Source organism: Camelus dromedarius, chromosome 2 (assembly GCF_036321535.1).
Source record: "Camelus dromedarius isolate mCamDro1 chromosome 2, mCamDro1.pat, whole genome shotgun sequence".
Taxonomy (NCBI): domain Eukaryota; kingdom Metazoa; phylum Chordata; class Mammalia; order Artiodactyla; family Camelidae; genus Camelus; species Camelus dromedarius.
Genome location: NC_087437.1, coordinates 70,838,017 through 70,850,431, shown reverse-complemented (window position 1 = coordinate 70,850,431; position 12,415 = coordinate 70,838,017). Strand labels below are relative to the sequence as shown.

Below are 12,415 nucleotides of genomic sequence, written 5' to 3'. Positions count from 1 at the left end.
TCTAATTAATATCTATCTTCCATCTTCCAGATTGAAAACTCCAGCAAAGCAGAGGCCATGTCTGTTTTGCTCAACATTTCATCTTCAGCATTTAGAAGACATTCACTTGTGTTTAATGAAATTTGGCCAAGGCTTTTAAGACAAACAATCTTGGATTCAAGTTCTATCTCTATCACTTCCTAGGCATTCTGGGAAAAAATCACTCAAACATGCTAGATCTCCCTTTCATCTTCAGAATTAGGATTATAATACCATCTACTTAATAAGAGTAATTTAGGTTAAGTCAGATAACCATTAAAAATATTTTGCCCAGTGCCTAAAGAAAGGCAAGCAGTCAACAAATGTTATTTCTTACTGTTATTACTAGTTTGACAAAAGTGAAGAATTTTTGTCTTTCTCAACTAGATTTTAGTTCATTATCTTCATTTCTTGCCTGTTCCCGAGATTGTGATTCTGCTAACTTTGAGAATCTGAAAAGAAACCCTCAGTTTAGATCTCCAATAATCCTATGACTCCTGGTTCCAAACCCAGGGATGTCCCCTTAGGCAGATGAGAGATTATTTGGCCTCTTGGCTCTGGTTCCCATTTTCATCTCACTCAATACTTCTTCCTCTTGTTTTTCAGCCTGTAGATCTCAGGGTTTGTAGGAATATCTATTCCCTACTTCTAGTTTCCATAAAAAAGTTTTCTAAACACATCCTGCCTCTTGTCTCACTCCTCATACTGCTCCATGGAGGAGAGTCATCCTGCTAATAAGAGAGCCCTTGGCCCATGTTTCTCAGTTAGGTGGAGTTGGGTGGAACTGATCTACCAAAGTTTCTAAGTGCAGGAATTTAGTCTTTCTCCTTCCTTTACTACTGAGACTAGTGGCCTGGAAAAGTGTTGTTCTTTTGCAGGTTCAAGTTTTCCCTTAGGAGGACGGGCTTCTGTGAGCCCACTGTACCTCTCGTGCTAAGTCACATCCTTCAACCCAGCCTTTAGCAAAAATTTTGGTTCCTCAGCTATCAGTTCTTTCATCTTATTTTCCAGTGGGTTTAGAATCTGAGTGGGGAAAAACAGTGCTCTTTATTGTACTCCTTCATAGATTCCCACACTTAGGTTTATGCTTTTACTTGGAATTGCATTCTTTTACCCTTCATCTTTTTTACATTCCAGCCATTTGTCAAGGCCCAGCTCAATCGCCTTTTACATGAAGTTTTCCAGCCTTCAAGGCTCCCTTTCATGAATGAAATCTTATAGTACTTATTGGACTGTATCATTCCTTTTGAAATTGTTATTTATTATCTTAAATGCATATTGGAACACTCAGTAGCATGACTTCTTTCCTAACTCAATTTTGAGTTTCTTAAGAGCAAACAAGGGCAATGTCCTAGATTTATGTTTTAAGTCTCCACTAAATATGATTTTTTATATATAGTAAGTGCTTAATAATACTTATGGGATAATTGTTCTTAAGGCTGGCCTACTAACCAGGCTTTGATTTGAAGGCTCAAGGCATAATTAATATGGCTTAGTGGCTAGATGGTTCTTCAAGGGGTGGTGGCAATGGCCTAAGAAAGAAAGGTTAATATGAGTGTGTCCCTGAGATGCGGATCAGTGTAGGTCTTATACGTCTAGGTAGTGGAGCACAAACCTATCTTGTGCTGTTTTCATTTTAGTAATATACTCCCCCATTTCCTTTATGAAAAGCATATGGAAAGCATGGTCTAATAGGTAGAAAGACTAAGAGAAATGCAAGCAGAGGAAGGTACTGCTCCTTGCTGTGATAGACTGGTCTGCAGAATGTTTTGATTCTCTGAATTAGTAAAAGATTGAAAAAAAAAAAAATAGCCACTACTACTACAGGAAAAAAACGAGGAGGAAGGGTCCTGAAAATGGTATCTGAGCAATGAAAGACAGTGAATATTTTAAAGATCACTGAATTTAATTTATTCAACCTAAATGCATAAAAGTACAGGTGGGGACATTATTTATGCAGGTATATGCAAATCACTTTATAAAATAGGCAAAGCCCTTCTGCTTTTTATAAGTTGCCAAGGTGGTTCCTGATATTTTAAAAGCTATGCACCTTTAATGTAATTTTCGAAGAGTTGGAATCCCTCTGTTGGAATCATAGTCATTGTCAGAGCAAGTTTATTTTTTTTCCCTCTCCTCTGGGACATTTACAAGGCTCTCATAACCATCACAAAAAGAGTGGTTTCCACAGAGATGTGACTGGAAAAAAAATCACTTGGAAATCACTGAGGAGCAAGTCACAATGTTCAAAGCAGAGAACATAGGCTTTGAAAACATGAACCCATCTGACCTTTTGAATTTAGTACAGTGAATTCCTGAGCTCTGAAACATGGGGCCCGGCTGTGCATGCCATATTGGTGCTATAAGACTGGCAGTAGGTTGGCTGTGGCATGGTCTATTTCAAACTCCTTCACAGTGCCCAGTGTTGCATGTTCCCAGATGACATTTGGTTGGCAGAAGCTGGGCCTCCAAAGCTGGCAGCCTGGAATGCAGCCCACTGTGTTTTGACAAACACATAATTGACCATCTGATCACCAGCCTACATTTTGCACTCAGGTCACTGAGGGGACCTGGGCTTTCAGTGGGTCCCTACTCCTTATCTTGTTCATCTTCTCAAACCTTTCTCCAGAAAGTAATACAGAGAAGACTTAAACACACCCACACATATCCTCCCATTTGCAAAAGAGAACATGGTACATGAAACAGAAGCTGTTGAAAATTTCCTTTAAATTGTCCTGGCAGCCCAAAGTGAGCAAGAGAAAAGCACACTTATGGTGAACTCGAATTCAGAAAGAAGGAACAAATATACCGCATTGTTTCAACACCCGCCTGTGCATAAGTTGCACTTCAGTTCAGTGGCTTGGAACTTCTCAGCAAAGGGCAGCAATGGGAAAATGGTAGGAAACTGGGGCACTGACTGACTTTGGGGGGAACATTATTAAGAAATGGTTTCATTTTCAGGTGAAAGAAGAGGAAAGCAGGACCCTGGCAGTGTCTGCTCCTCCTCTGCCCACCACTCCCCCAAGTCCACTAAAGGACAACGAGACACACATCTCTGGACACCAGTGGGCAGCAGCTCAGAGAGAGGTCAGATTCAAACTGAGGTCTCAGTGAAGGTCCCATAAAGGTGTGTTTTGGCCTGAAATTTGGCCACACACAGCACACCAGCCTTTATCCTGGAAGGCAAGGATTACGCACTGGGCCAAGCCAGGCTGCCATCAGGCAGAAGTCAGTGCCTCTGCCAGCACTAGTGCGTAGCCTGCCCTCTCCACACCACGCCCACAGCTCCACACCACGCCCACAGCTCCACACTACGCCCACAGCTCCACACCATGCCCACAGCGCTGTGCAGGCCTTGCCTTTCACCTGAGACCTGGTGTCCCTTCTCCCAGTCAGCCACCTCTGCCGTTACCGGAGTGCTCTTTCCTAAAACATAAATCTACGTAAAACTCTTCAAAGCCTCCCCAGGCTTTCCGCTTCAAGTCCAGACTCTTTTGCTTGGCACACAGGGCCTCCGTGATCTGCCTCCTGCCCACTTCCCAGCCTCATCTCTGGGGCCCCTCTTTCAATCACCATGCTCCAGCCACGAGCCGGGATCTGGCCACTGCTTGACACTTCTGGACTTTGTAAATGCCTTGGCTTTTTTCCTGATTATCATCCCCTGTTTCTTTCCCCTCCCCTACATACACCTGGTAAACTACAATTCATTCTTTAGACTTTTAGGCCCAGCTTGGCCACCTCCCACAGGCAGGTGGGCACTCCTTTCTGGTTCCCCTCCCTACATCTTGTATATATTTCCATTCCAGTGCCTCTTACATGGTATGGCCTTTATTTGCTATGTGTCCTCCCTACCGGACTGTGAGATTCTTAACAACAGAGGGCATATCTTATTTATCTTGCAGTTCCAGGAACCAAGCACAGTCACTAGCTTTCCTTAAACGTTTGTTGACTGAAAACTGAATAAAGAGCTGTGCATGATAATTGACCCAGCAGTGGTAGTGGCTTCTAAAAGCAGGGTAGGAGCCTATTAAGCAATCTACTGAAGGCAGAAGACCCCAGCAGTAAGGCACTTTGGATGGCTATCACAGGGTGAAAGGAAGAGTGAGGGGTAGATACTGTGATGGAGGAATGTCTTGTTAACAGAGAATGTCACCGAGGCAGTGCATTTTCAGCCTTTTTGACATTTAGTGCTCAATACTGAAAGGCATTGTTCTGAGAATGAGTCTGAGTCTGAGTCTGAACTGTACAGAGTTCTAACTGGTAAGAACCTGGCTTCTCAAATAGGGCAAGTCTGTGCTACCTGTTTCAAGACAGCCTGGCAGGTTAGGGAGGGCTCTCCTCAGTCTCGGCTGAAGAGTAATGCGATGGAAAACTTTGGGGGGAACATCTGGAAGCTATTCAGCTCCTATTGAAATCTATGTCAGATCCAGGTTGGGACTTTAGACTGAATGCAATGCCGAGGAGAACAGATCGAACAGGCAGAAAAAAGTGCCCATCTGGAGGAGGCCATCGAAGAGGCTCTAGGAGCCAGAAGCACTGGGGAGATAATGTTTTGATTTGTTCCAAAGGAACTCTTCTTTTCCCTTTGACGGGCACCTGGGGCACCATATCTGGAGCCATCAGCTGTGTCTGTGGGGCACTTGAGGACAGCAGGACTGTCACAGGCCCTGCTACCCTTGAAATAAAGGCAGTCTCAGGATTTGGAACAATCTAAGCAAGCACAAAGCCTGTCCTGGGGGTGGGAGAAGGTCAGTGGGTATATGCACGGACTGTCAGCCCATTCCAGGTCATTCGTCCAGCCTCATCTTGGGTTAAAAACTTGGATCTCTCTCGAAGCTGCCGAATTGATGGTTGATATAGCATAGAATCAGTTTCACACTTTCCTGTGAGCCAGAGACAGCCTTTCAATTATGTCTTTTATCTCGGAGGTCTCCACTCGATTTCTAATCTGTGACACAGGTCTCCAGTCCCCTGTACCGCTTGTGTCTGAGGCTTGCCCTCCGGTGCTGACGTCATAATAGCTGAGCCGTGCGGGCAGGAGTGCACAGTGCTGACTCATCCCCGGTGATGTGAGGATTAATGCCTTGTCTAACACAGAGCTACTCTGTGAACTGTTTTTACACAAAAGAACTGTAACAAAAATGATTTGCCAGTCAGAAGACTAGAAATACGCAGTGCTAGGTAACTGGAGTAGGGATGCGGAGCTGCGAAGTGGTAACCACAAGCACGCACACGGACACCCGCCAAAGCACTGACAGACCCACTCTATCAACACCGAGAAGGAGGAAAAACAAGACTTGTCAGGGGCAGAAAGGACCCACCCCTGCTGTATAAATGCATTACACACAGCACCAGTCTTTGGGGAGTTTAATCAATCTCCTTTCTCTGTCAAATAACTGTCACTTTAGACTTCAGCCTGAGCATCCTTTGGAGGATTCTGCTCCCCTAAATATATTTGCAGCTAGCTTCTAGGAATGTTCATGGAAGCCACACACAAGCAAAAGAGCCATGGGAACCCCCTCTCTGTGCAAATGATTGCAACACAAGAAATATCTCGGAGTGAGAAGGAGTCCGTGAGGTAAGATAGAATGTTGTAAATAAGGGACAGTGTTCACCAGAGAGTGAGATGCGGCTGGAAGGATGCTGATAATTATTTATCACACGAGGTGACTGTCACTACCTGTAGCATCTTTTCAGTGGTGCCTCATGTAGTGACTTTGATTATCTGGGTTCATTGCCCCAGAATCTCTTTCAAGCAGCTCAAGGTAACATTTATCCAAACCCACTCAGTGCAGCCTGATTTGGGCTTTAATAATAAATGTTTTCTCTTTTCATCTGAAATCAGTGTTTTTTTCTTTTTCTCCCCCAAAATGACCCTCCATCTTTTCTAAAAACATAATGGTACCTTCTATAGACCTCCTGGCACACATAATCCTGGATTTCTCTCTCTCTCTCTCTCTCTTTTTTTTTTGTACTTTACAATTTCACACACAATTTTAGCCTAAATGGCTAAAGTTCTGTACTTCAGTCTTGTACCCCCTATAAAAGGATATTAGAAATTTTGTCCCCAAAATGAAAGTTCTGCTCTAGAAGTTGAAATTAAAACCTATTGGATTTAGGGGTGGGTGTTTAACTGAAGAATAAATAATTGCCCATTGATTGGCAGTGAAGCAAAAGCCCAGCTGCTGCTGGTATCTGGCTCAAGAATGTAAGCTGCAGTTTAGAAGGGCAGTGACTTTTGCAAACAGCAGCTGTGGCTGAGTCAAAGGCAGTCTTTATATATGTCGGGTGGCTTGGGCCGCTGGTCTTTCTAGGCCCCTCACGATGGCAACTACTACCACTACTACCATCACCAACAGCATCAACTCCAAACACGAAAGAAGCTACTACACACTGAAGCAGCATTGGAAACCACAATAAACTCAACTGGAAAACGTGCCAACAAAGACCCAAATTTCCCAAATCTGGCACCTTTTTTTTTTTTTTGAAAAGTAAAGAAACCACTTTTACTTACATAAAGAGAAGGGGCAGGCCACAGACTGATGGTCAAGGATCTGAAAATCAAAGACAAAACAAGGAATTAAAAATAAACCCAATGATACTATGGGGAGAAGGAAAGCAAACCTAGGTTTAGACAGGATGGTTGGCCCTAAAGGATGAGCAGTAGGGGCCCAATTTTTCACTTGTAGCCCAAGAAAAAGGAGATTTTCAGTCTCATAAAATTTCCAAAGGTGTGACCTCCTGCTATTTATCGACCAATACAGAAGGAGTGCCAACCTCTTTCTTTGTCAGCTTCATTGTGATCCGAATCATATGAGCATTTTCTAGAGCTATGCTGTTCAATTCAGCAGCCACATTTATCTATTTAAACTGAAAATACTTAAAATTTAATAAAAATGTGAATGTTTCTCAGTCTATTAGCCATATTCCCAGTGCTCCACAGCCACCTGTGACTAGGGGCTGCCTCGCAGATTGAACATTGCCATCGTTGCCTACATATGCATTGGACAACACGGCAAGAATGGGTAAACAATGTCGCACATGACAGATCCTAGCTAATTGTGACAAAGATGAGTCAAACTCCAATAAACTCTGGTTCTTTTAAGGGCAGATTTAGTATGTTTAATACCCAGAAGATCCTCTGGACAAATTCAAAACCTCCATGCATTGTCAACCATTAGCTGAAGACCCAACTGCCTTGCCTACCGCTTCTCACCAGCCTAGGAAAGTCCCCTCTGACAAAATGATTTTAAAAGTAAGCATCTGTCCCCCCAAAACACATTTCTAACGATGAAACTTCAGGTTTGGGGGAGTTGACCTTAACAGTTTCTCATTCTGTATATCAAGTCTGATAATTCTCCTTTGTGATCTTCAACACACAAGCTAAATAAGCAATTATGAGACTGGCCTGCTCACCATTGTTTTGATAGTTTTTCTTATAGAAGAATAAAACTGAAGTAACAGAAGATCCAAGAGAAATTAATAAACCAAACAAGGATGCTGAGAAGACAAAGCAGGTCTCCTTACCCTCACCTCACTCAAATATGTCAAAGACTAATATAAGCTGATTGAATTCTTGTCTCTCTGACACCCATAATTTTAACAACTTCACATAAGGCCTCCAGAAATGTGCAAAACAAACTGTATTAAAAGAGATCAAGTAGAAGGATTTGATTAAATAACTTAGCATAGAATAAGACTAAGAAAACTGGCAATTAGAGATTTCACTCCTCAGTAAGTTTTCTGGACAAATGCACCGTCATGGAAGTTCCACCAAAGAAAAACTTTTCCGTTTATGGCCAAGGTGAAACTCAGTTCCATGAACATGCAAGAGTGAAGAATGGTGTTCTCCTCTTTGGATAAGAGTTAAGAGGAAAATCTGCAGCCTGGATCATAATGCAGGCTAACACAAGAGAGGTTGGGGGTCTCCAACGCTTTTAATTTTTTTCACAAAATCGATGAGTTTAATGAAAATTTTAATCAAGATAATTAGATTATGTATGATTCATTGAAAGTACACACAAACTTGGAATACTTATATATATACAAAGAAAAAAATATATATATGACTAGTCTTCAAAGACTTTATAGCTCTAAGTTTTGCTACATTTTAGTCTCTTCTACAAGCTAAGATCCTAGACTATTGCACTGGTGCATCTTCTAAAATCTTCTTCATTCCTTCTTTGCTTTCATCCTTCCTTCTTTCCTTCCTTCCTTCCTTCCCTCCCTCCCTCCATCTTTTCTTTTTTTTCCTCCCTCTCCCAACTTATTTGAGCTTGCTTTCTTTCCCAAACTTTGAGGAAATGGAGAAAAATATGATTAGTGGTTATCTATGAAATGTGCTCACTTATTTTTCTGTTGCATGTTATAAACCCAATAAGTCTCAATAACAATTATGCTCTTTTAAAATTATATTTGATATTTATGTTCTTATATCTAAGCATGTAATTTTCCTTTCTGAATTTCAAGGAGTATTTATTCATGCAACTTAATCAGTCAAAATTAATTTTTTGATGTGATCAAAAGAGATCAATGTAAATTGTACCCAGATTGACTAATACATTCAAGGTCTGGAATGAAAAGCTCTCTTTCCTGGATGTCAAATGACACACAGGCTGTCAATGACAGGAATCCAAGATGGAGAGAAAAATCACAGTGTGTATGTCACAGTCTAAGACAAATTAAAGCCAAGTTAAGTTGAAGATTTTATTGGATATAATTATTCTCTTCATTTATTAATGAAAAACAATAATATCTATACCAAATTTAATATTAAGGCTAAAAATTTAATCTCATAGTTCTTACACAATTTATAAATGTTCATAAATGTCAAAAGGCCCCTGTTTTTTGATTGTATTATAATCTGCTATGCAATTTTGAAAATATGTATTAATCTACATGGGTTTATTTTGTTCAATTCAAATTGTTATTTTATTAATATGTATCCTTTCTGCCTAAGTGATATTCACCTTATATGTCTGTAAATTGTTTTCATTTGAAATGCAAAGAATTATCTATAATAATTTTGCATAAGATTAAATAAACATTTGCATTAAGCATGCTTGGTTCAAAGCACAAATATCTAATAATGAATATAGAACTATAAAGCCCAAAAGAATCAGGGCCTTAAAACATGGTGAGGGAGGCAAGAATAGAGAGGGGGAGAAAGGATGACATGTGGTGAAGCCTAATTTTAGTTTTGTAATTTCCGAGTAGAAATTATTATATGGTATTGATCTCCAAGGAACTAAAAGTATTTTTAACTGTAACTTAAGGATTAGTCAATTCTGATTTCCATGTTTGTAGTGTTCTAGGGCAATGGTTCCCAATATTTTGAGGTGATATAGATCCCTCCTCCCAGAAATTCCTCATAAACACCAAGTTTCAAGCATCTCCCAGACTCCATGCAGGTCTTCCAAGAAATCCTGGTTAGTAACCCTCATCCTAAGGAAAGAGGGGAGAAAATGCTTTTTCAGTTCCCCCTGCTCATTGCCTCTAGGATGTTTTAATGACTATAAAGTTGAAGCCAGGAGTAAATACAATGTATAGAAAATAGAGCTCTATGTGGGTGAGTGTGTGTGGCTAGAGACACAGACTCCTTGAAAGGATTTCCGGATTCTGCCTTTCCTACACCTTTATAATTTCTTTTTGAAAAAGTCCACAGAGCCTTAGGAGCAATGAGGTAGAGGAGAAGTGAGCACAGAAATGATAATAAGAGTCACTACTCACTGGGTACCTTCTGTGGTTTCAGGCATCCTAAGGAAATTCTCAAGTGTGAATCTGGGTATACCCAAGGATGTGGAGCAGTGTGACGAGAATGCACCAAGCCACAGAGTAATAAATACATGGCTGTCTCTCTAGCGGGTCAGTTGTCCTTGTGGCTAAGTAACTTAAACTCTTATTTGTACCAGTCTTCATTTATCTAATGCTGTTTCTCGACATCATAGAAAAGAATAACAGATGCCGTCCTTGTCCTCACAGAACTTCTAGTTTAGCGAAACAAACAAGGATATATTGAGGTTTAGAATGCAAAACGTGTGCATATTTTTAGGGTGAAACCTGAGACCTCACTGAAAAGTCTTCTTTGCAGCAGCCTGCTTCAGGCGACGTCCCAGCACCCCAGCTTGAGGGTCACCTCTGGGAAGAGTTTGAAAAGCAGTGTCAACAGTATATCATTTAATCCTGACTACAAGAGTACATACTGTTACTTCCAATTTACCAGAGAAAAAAGGGAGATTTGAGAAATTAGGAAACTTACCCTAAATCAGACAGTTGCTGGGATCTGAGTAAGTCTGTACTGTTCCAAAGTCTACATATTTGTAACCGCTAAGTTACAAAACCTCTAGGTGTTTCCCACTTTATGTTTCCCCCTTGAAATCTGGGCTCATTCAGGATTTTGTAGACTAGTTTAAGCTTCTTCTTTGGAAGGAGATGGGTTTGGCTTGATTTGCATCCTAAATATTCCACGGTGGTAAGGGAAAGCTATTATTATACCCATTTTATGGTGCGAAAGCTGAGCCACTTGCCAGCTGAGGTATCTGGCTGGGTTAAAAAAGGAATCCGGGTTGTCAGTCTCTCATTCCTCTCAACTGACTCCAAGCCTAGACAGTGGTATTGTCCAAGGGCTTTTCTGCACATGAGATTCACGTTGGCTGGGAAAGAGTCAGAGGAACTTTACTAAGGGAAAATAATAATGCCATAAAAAATGGAAAATAAGTAATCATAACTCACTCACAAAAATTGGTTACTTTTAGCATTGTGAATAGAAAAGAGAGCATTTATTCACCACAAATGAATCAGAAAATTAGAATGTGTCACAGCACTGATGACAGAACTGAGGAATTCAGATGAAATGAAGTTCAACATGTATCTTTCTATCTGAAGAGGGTAAATTGTGTGACAACAGGGACAGAAATGACCTCTTAGACATGCCTTTAATCCTTCCAGTCATATTTCTTCAACTACTCTTGAGCAGTTAGGTGGGTTTATATCTCTGTTTTCTATGGGTAGAGATAACATTTTAAGATCCTTTTAATGTTCTAGAAGTATTGTGTTAATTAATTCTTACATGGGAGTCATTCCAAATAGTAGTATGAAGATTTTTTACCTTATTGATTTTCCTAATACCTTTCTGGCTTCCAGTGTTTTCAAAGGATGAGGCATTTTTGGATTTTTTATATTCATACATCTCTCAGAAAAAGTGCCAGCTTCAGAGGTTCCTGTCAATTGATATTCCATCTTCACTCTGGATACATGATTTCCTTTATCTGACAGATTCAAGAAATTTTATGCTAGATTTAATGACATTTCATGCACCCTGAATTTGGAGGTTTTTAATTCTCTACTTTCTATCTGGCAAAAGGTTTACTAGTTAAAGTCAGATGGAAGGATTATTCAGATATGCATACAGAGCATGTGCAATTTCCCCCTAGGTACTGCGGGGTCTCCTGCAAGTTTCTTGAAGTGCTTTCACTACTTTGGTCAGTCTGGAGACTGACTATAAATGCCACAAATGGCCATTCATGTCTTGGGGTCTGCTTTTCAAGACCATCTGAAGAAGAACAATAGGGAAATCACAGTGATGCCTCACCTGTCCTTAATGTGCTATGATAACTCTGAATGATGCCTCATTTAAAAAATTTAGATGATGAAATAACAATCAACAAAAAGAGAGAATTCATAAACTACAGTTCAGCAGTCAGGTCTGGGACTGTTTCCGAGCCTGAGACATTGCTGAGATACAACTTGACATTCCACCCCATCGTATACAAATCCTCCTGAGCCTTCTTGATTCTTACAGGCATAGAGCCTGAGAAAGTAGAATGAAGTAAAAGCAGAAGAGCTGGGAGGGGGGCAGGGTACAGCAGGAGGTGGTGTCAGGGACTGAATTTGTTTAATATATTTAGAATGATTTCTTACAGCTCCAAAAACAGACCCAACTCTATGGCATGATAACATTTGGGAGCCTGTACAATCTGATTTCAAACATCTTTTCCTTCCATATTTCAAAGTCCTGAAGTTATAGCTTTATAGGGTCCAAGTGGATTGGTGTACCAGGACATTTTACTACAGTACATTAATATCCTTTAGGCGTTGCTGAAATGGTCTGGCATCATGTGGTCCAATCAAGTAGAAACACTTGGTTGTAATGCTGCTCACAGCCTACCATTAATGCCATTTGGTAGCAAAAAGAAAAAAAAAATAGTTGTGCCTATTATAGGGCAAACCCATCCCAAGACTCCTTGGTATATAAACACAGAAAGTAACATGTTAGTGGTACAGAGGCCTTTGGAATAAATATGGGCACAGCAGGAGAAAGAAACATCCAGATCATTGTGAACAGAAGGCTGTCTTCACTCAAATGGTTCCCTTGAATTTTTTTTAATACAAACGGAAAAAT

General features: G+C 40.6%; 1 protein-coding gene across 22 annotated transcripts in view; it reads right to left on the bottom strand.

Moving 5' to 3' along the window:
• ZBTB20 (zinc finger and BTB domain containing 20) overlaps positions 1 to 12,415 on the bottom strand; it is a 758,440-nt gene that overhangs the window by 168,787 nt on the left and 577,238 nt on the right. For all 22 annotated transcript variants that reach the window (XM_064495051.1, XM_064495110.1, XM_031451736.2 and 19 more), the window contains one exon: positions 6,530 to 6,569. The gene's annotated coding sequence lies outside the window, so the exon portion shown is untranslated. The remainder of the gene's footprint in view (positions 1 to 6,529; positions 6,570 to 12,415) is intronic.